Below are 7,798 nucleotides of genomic sequence, written 5' to 3'. Positions count from 1 at the left end.
AGTCGAGTCCGACCGAGTCCAACTAAAAACTACTGTTTGTCAGTATCTTAACCTTGTTTTAATTTGTACAACTACAATAAGGCAATGACAATTTAAATGTAACAAAAGGAAACCTCTGTTGCATATTGCCATTTTGATTTTTTTATTTCACACCATCTCATTAGTGTCCTGCTCAGCAAACTTAAAGTCATGTAACAGAAGTTATGACTGACTTGATATTATGACATATTTCAGAGTGAAACAGCTTTTAGAATGTGGGAAGGACAATGTGGGAATTATAAGGGAAGGACAGGACTGTACCTACGAGTAAAAGAATGAATCTGTGATAAAGGGAGGGGTAGGTGAAGAGATGGACAGCTAGTGACATATTTTTCTTAGATGAAAATGAGGCTGTGAGGGTTAATGACATGGAAGTCATGGAATAAAAGAATAAAATTCTGACTTTATTTTCTCAATTTCGAGATTATATCTCACAATTCTGATAAGAAAATACATTCTCCCTTTTCCTCTCAGCTAAAGTCATGAGTTTATTTTTTCCCTCAGAACTGACAAACTTGCTATTGCTGCGTTAAATTGAGTTCTAAAGTCTTAAATACAACATATAAACGACATAAAAATATTCTGAATTCTGAGATAAAATAGGTAAATGTAAAATGTTATAGGTTTAAATAGTATTTTTTTACTGACATAACTGTAACGTCTACTCCAAATTGGTCTATTGACAACGGGCCATTGAATTATTAGAAAATAATGCACACCCAAGTAAGTAAGTAAAACATTCTCAAGCTTACTGAAGGAAAATAAACAGTCTAATAATTAATTACAAGCAAAAGCATAAATAAATATAATAATCAAAATACAAATGAAATAGTTTTATACGTTTTTCAGATTGATCTATATAGTAAAGTATACCACAGAAATAGTGTACTACAAACATTTAATGAAGTAATAAATGTAAAAATAAAACTATCTACAATCTTCACCGTATATAATAAATATAGATGATTCTTATTAAAATTGCTAAACTGCTTCAAACAAGAGCAGTGAGTGATTTTCTCTTTTTATTTTGTTGTTTGATTATGACGCAGTCTGTGGCAGGTTTACACTGCTGTCGCTTTAAGACCGGACGCACAGATCATATATTTTGACACATCTGTATTTCTAACTCAACACAAAACCGATAGCATTTACATGAATGCTCTCCAAGACGATGCATTTTGACATGACCTTTCGTGTAAGTGTGTAGCAATAGAGAAAGAGTTTAATTCAGCATTGTGCGCTGACTGAGAGGCAGGCTTTCAAGTACCGGCAAGACTTTAAAACACATGCCAATAATACTGAATGTCACTTTCGTAATAATGCATCGAGTCAGTAAAATTTCCATCAACTGTCCCTGGACTCGGCTGGACTCGGCAATAATTCCCGAGTCCGAAAAGCTCGAGTCCGAGTCAAGTCCGAGTCAAAATGCATCCGAGTCCGTGACAAGTCCGAGTCCGCTAAAAATTGTACTCGAGACCGGACTCGAGTCCGAGTACAAGTCCGAGTACCCCAACTCTAAAGTACAGTAAGAGTTAATACAGTAAGTATTTGCTAAATAAACTATTTGATTAACTTTAAGGCACTCCTTAAATTAAAAATTACAATTAAAACGGTGTTTTAATTAAAATTCAAAATTAAGGAAAACAGTCTGACACCGTGGTATAATGAGCACACTTGCGCACTAAAGAGAGCAGCCCAGAACACGGAGCGCAGCTGGAGGAAAACAAAACTAGAGGTTTGTCGCACCGCTTGGCGTGAACGTATCCGATCATACACAAACGCATTAAAAATGGCTAAATCTGATTACTTTTCGTCTCTTTTAGAAGAAAACAAACATAACCTAGGTATTTATTAAATACAGTGGCTAAATTAACAAAAAATAAAGCACTTACAGCACAGCAGTAATGACTCTATGAACTACTTTACTTCCAAGATCGATACTATTAGAGATAAAATTGTAACCATGCGGCCGTCAGCTACAGTATCGCAGCATCATCTCGAATCCTGTCAAAGATACTAGAAAAGGTAGTATACTCACAATTATGTTCCTTCTTACAGAAAAATAGTATGTGTGAAGATTTCCAGTCAGGATTTAGACCGAATCATAGTTCTGAGACTACTCTTATTAGAGCTACAAATGACCTGCTCTTATCATCTGATCGTGGCTGTATCTCTCTGTTAGTGCTGCGTTTGAAACTATTGACCACAACATTCTTTTGAATAGACTTGAAAATTACAGTATGTTGGCATTGTTGGAAGTCCATTGGCATGGTTTAAATTGTACTTATCTGACCGGCATAGCAGTGGATGACGAGGTATCATATCGATCACAAGTGCAGTACCTCAAGGCTCAGTACTAGGGCCATTAATTTTTACTCTTTACCTGTTACCCTTGGGAGACATCATCAGGAAACATGGTGTTAGCTTTTACTGTTACGCTGATGATACTCAGCTCTATATTTCTTCACGGCCGGTGAAACATTCCAATTGGAAAAACGAATGGAATGCATAGCTGATATAAAAACGGGATGACAAGTAATTTCTTACTGCTAAATTTTGAAAAAACAGAGGTGTTAATTATTGGACCTAAAACCTCTGCATGTAATAACCTAAAACACTGTCTAATACTCGATGGCTGCTCCGTCAATTCGTCGTCGTCATCAGTCAGGAACCTAGGTGTGCTATTCGATAGCAATCTTTCGTTCAAAAGGCACATTTCTAGCATTTGCAAAACCAAAATATATAATATATACAGTACAGACCAAAAGTTTGGACACACCTTCTCATTCAGGTGTGTCCAAACTTTTGGTCTGTACTGTAGATATGAATTCAACTGAAAAAACTTGTGAAAAAATATCTTTCAGGTGGTCAAATAGCAAATAGCAAACAGTGGAGCTCTGCAGCCACCTACTGGTAAAAGTTATTTGTAGTTGTTGTTTTTTTTACTTTTAAAACTGGATTTTCCAAAAGATGGGCAAAATTCTTACACTAAACCATGTGAAATGATCCATGTTATCCCCATGAATTAAAGTTAGAAATGTGGGTCTTTTATCAAGTGAATTTTACATAAAAAAGCAGTTTTTGTATTAAAACCCATTTAAAAATATTTATTTATTAATTTGTATATATTTAAAAAATATCACTAACCCACTGAAAACTGCACAAATGTAGAGTAAAAACTTTAATCAACAGAAAAATATACAGTACAGACCAAAAGTTTGGACACACCTTCTCATTCAAATGAATGAGAAGGTGTGTCCAAACTTTTGGTCTGTACTGTAAATCAAAAATGTATCGAAATGACGACCTGTGCTCTCGATGTCAAATGCAGAAACGTTGAATATCAAAATCAACTGCGGGCGGTAGATCATTTTCACATTTAGCGCCTAAACTCTGGAACAATCTACCTAACACTGTTCGGGAGGCAGACACAATCTGTCAGTTTAAATCTAGATTAAAGACCCATCTCTTTAACCTGGCCTACACTTAACACATTTCTATAATCCAAATCATTTAAAGGATTGTTAGACTGCATTAATTAGGTCAACCGGAACCGGGAACATTTTCTCATAACACCTCGTTTCATCAGAAGAAGAATGGCATCTACGCTAATATTAGTCTGTTTTGTTCTTATTCCAAGGTCACTGCTGCAACATGGAACTTTTGCATTATTGACACTAGAATCAGAATGAGCTTTATTGCGGGTATGTTTACACAGACTAGGAATTTGTTGTAGTGACAGAAGCTCCACAGTGCTACAGAATGACAGTGACATGACAACACAGATTATAAAAAGAACAATATACAAGTATACAAGACAGACAATGTGCAAAAACAGCAAAGACACAATATACAAAATATTCAATTACTATGTATAGGTATATAACATGAAACTAGTGGTGGGCCGTTATCGGCGTTAACGTGCTGCGTTAATGTGAGACTCTTATCGGCCGATAAAAAAATATTGCCGTAAATCTATTCTCAAAGTTGGGTTGGGAGCTGGGTCTATACTACGCAAGCTATGATGACTTTCACCTTGATAGTTTAGCGCGGATGTATGCCTAGCTGAATTGCACTGTAGGGGGCGAGAACGAGTCTTCGAACCTGTGTGTATGCCTACTGTGAAATGACCACATCAAACGTGACGTGCTAACATGGATGCAGCTATGAAGCCGAAGGGTTTGCTTCAGGGCAGGGGCGTTGCTAGACCCTTTTTACTGGGGCACATGCGTGAGTTATAATTTACCTTGATAATCCTGAAATAAAGACATTAAACTATATGCAACAACTGAATCGACGCTTCTAAAAGTAACGCAGTTTAACCGAAGACTATGCACGCAGATATCCATGTCCTATTTAATACTGTAAAGTTGCATTGACACAACCCATGTTGTTAAAAGCGCTGTATAAATAAAGGTGATTGATGAACCTGATCACTGTAATCTCACTAATAAAGCTACCGACATGCTCCAGCTGTTCCACTTCCTCTGCTCCACAACAATTGAACTAAACTAAAGGCCTGCTAACCAGCTCATCCTCTAACCCAGTGTCTGTGGAAGAGCCGTGTTCCTGAGCTTCAGTGCAGATCTACAGGAGGATCGTGAAGCGGGAAACTGCTCAAATCTCCCAGCACTGATTCATTTCCTGTGGCTGTTCACAGACTTCCTTCCTGTTTATTGGAAGTGTGTTTCATGTCATGAGTCACTGTCTACAGCTTTAGCTCTGTTACACACACACACACAGACACACACACACACACACACACACACACACACACACACACACACACACACACACACACACACACACACACTTACACACTTACACACTTACACAGAGACACACACAGAGACGTACAGACACTCCTATAGAGCCCTACCCATGATGCTGTGCCAGACGGGCAGAAGGGCATGAGAAACAGCAGGTCTTGGGTGGGACGCAGCATGATTCCACCTCTCCATTTACTGACCCAGAACATGAGAGACAAACGCACAGACTTCTGGGAAACACTGGCCAGTGCGTCAATGCTCCTGGCTGCGGCTCATTCCTCGTGTAAAGCAGTGAAGTGAAGGATGATGGACGTGAAGAACACAGTCACGCAATAAAATGAACGCGACACGCTGCGTGAAGAAGAGAAGAGATCATTATAGAGAAAAAATCCAACCAGTGTCACAAATCTCATCTGCTCATTAGAGACCGAGACAGATCCTGCAGTGTGTGTGTGTGTGTGTGTGTGTGTGTGTGTGTGTGTGTGTGTGTGTGTGTGTGTGTGTGTGTGTGTGTGTGTGTGTGTGTGTGTGTGTGTGTGTGTGTGTGTGTGTGTGTGTGTGTGTGTGAAAGATATACATGGAATAAAACTGGATAAAGTTTCGTTCATTTACTGTAAATCAGCTTTGCCAGATTTGTGCCGTATCCGTGCAGCACACATTCAACTAAAGCAAGAATCTACATTTCTGTTTAAAAGTAAATGCAAAAAAAGTAAACACACCCTTGTGTTACAGCGATGTTCTCAACAGATTTCCATGTTGACACACAAGTCTACTATTTTAATCCAGGACGGATAAAAGACAGTCAGTGTGTGTTTACTCTGAGAGCAAACGATCATCTTGACTGGCAAAAGCAGTTTCTTCAAAAGACTTTGGGTTTAGCAGTATTTCAACAATCCACTCTGGATGTTCTACAGACTAGACGTACATCTGCAAATACATGTCTACCAACTCTCATTAGAGCATTAGTCTGCTAGGTTAGGGTTAATAGAATAAGCAGACATGTAGCTGCAAATTTCACAAATAATTACCAAGAAAAAGGTAAGTAGCACAGTGAATTAAACATTTTACAAGCACACAGACTCAAATAGTGTTTTCTTGTAAAACATACTTCAACAATCTTTGCTTTATTTACAACTTGGATTTTTTTGTTGCAATGCATCCACTGCTAATCAGATATTTGATTTAAAGCACGAATAATGTAATATTTCTATGTAGACTAGTGTGACCGGCTTCTATTCTCCTGGTTTATGAACAGCAAACAAACGGTTACAGGACTGATACTCACTTTCACTAGATGCAATGTTTGTAATGTGTCATTATTTATTTATGATAACAATACAGTTTCAATTAACAAAACAATTTTACTATAATTATTTTACTGAGTTATTTAATTTGTTAGGTCACTAGCAATAGTTTAGGCGTACAGCCCTGGAGCTGGTTACATAAACTTCTTAGACTAGTCTCAATAGTTAGTCATCTAATTATTTTTCTTTAACGCTGGTCATAACATTTTAAAGTTACATAAAAAGTAGACTGGTCTAATTTTAATCCAAAAAGTAAGACAGATTAACCCAGGTCAGAGTTGGTCAGACTAGTTCTCAAGATGGTGGCTGTGTCTCGGTCTACAGCATTCATTCGTGTTTGAGACAATCAAGATTATTGCTTATAAAGTCCATCAGACATTCTTCTAACTATAAGTGCAACTACATGTCAACTAACTCTCATTAGAGGATAATAGGCTGTCAGGTTAGGGTTAGTAGAGTAAGTTGACATAAAAAGTAAAGTTACTTATAACTCATCAGCAGAATGTTTAAAGTGGACCATGAACACAGTGTTAGCAGATTATTGGTTAAAGGCAGACACACACACAACATCTTCAGACTGATTCGAGGTGTTTAAGCTGTGCTGGTAAATCACAGCCTCAGGAAATGTACTAAATAAACCACCAGATGAATAAAAAGCAGCCCTTGCCACCTATTTTCTTCTCTCAATTAGATGCAGTAGTGACTCTCTGCAGATGAGCTCTTAAATATGAACTCACACACACACACACACACACACACACACACACACACACACACACACACACACACACACGCACGCACACACACACACACACACACACACTGAGTGCTGCATCTCTGAGTGTTTGTTCTGATCAGCTGTTGATTCATTACTCTCTGAATTTAATTCACAATCCAGTTCAGAGATGGACCAATTAGCAGTTAGTCAAGGGATAATAGTCTTACTTTCCGGATTCAAATTAGACAGATCTACCTTCTTATGTAACTGCCTAAAAACTTATGAGCAGTCTTAAAGACAAATAATTAGATGACTAACTTTTTAAGACTAGTTTTAGCAGATTACGCAACCGGCCAAGAATTTGAACCGAGGCGGCAGACAAGAATTAGAAATGAATTGATCAAATGAATAATTAAAAATAAAGCAACCGTAAACGAGTTTTAACAAAGAGAAATATTTGTTAAAACCGGTTTTGACAGTTTGGAAGTTTAAATGTTTTTGTGGCACTTATTTCTTGGTCTTCAGACAGATGGGGCGGTTTATATTTACATGTAGACGAACAGTTTGTTTCCCAGAATGCCATGAGCTGCTGGTTTTCTCAGAAGAGCAGGTGAAGTTGACGTGTGGCCGTCTCCGGCTCTGAGCGGGCAAATCACAGAATCTCCAGACGGACTCACGTTTCAGTAACATCCATCAAACCAGCAATGAAACCCAACATGAACACTCAAATAATACTCATTTAGCCTCCTCCAGCCAATGCAGCATTACTTAGACATGTCATTATTTCATAAACATCCATCTCTTTTTTCATTTCATACATTTTACTGAAGCTGAAGCCACTGGAGGCTCTGCGCCACACAAACCAAACGCCACATACATTTCTGAACAAACTCTGATGATGATCAGTGAAGATGTGTGTGTCAGAAATGTGCAGCTACTGCTCTCTTTTATGGGTCTGAATGACTGAG

Source organism: Garra rufa, chromosome 5 (genome assembly GCF_049309525.1).
Source record: "Garra rufa chromosome 5, GarRuf1.0, whole genome shotgun sequence".
Taxonomy (NCBI): domain Eukaryota; kingdom Metazoa; phylum Chordata; class Actinopteri; order Cypriniformes; family Cyprinidae; genus Garra; species Garra rufa.
Note: the sequence above shows the minus strand (reverse complement) of the source record.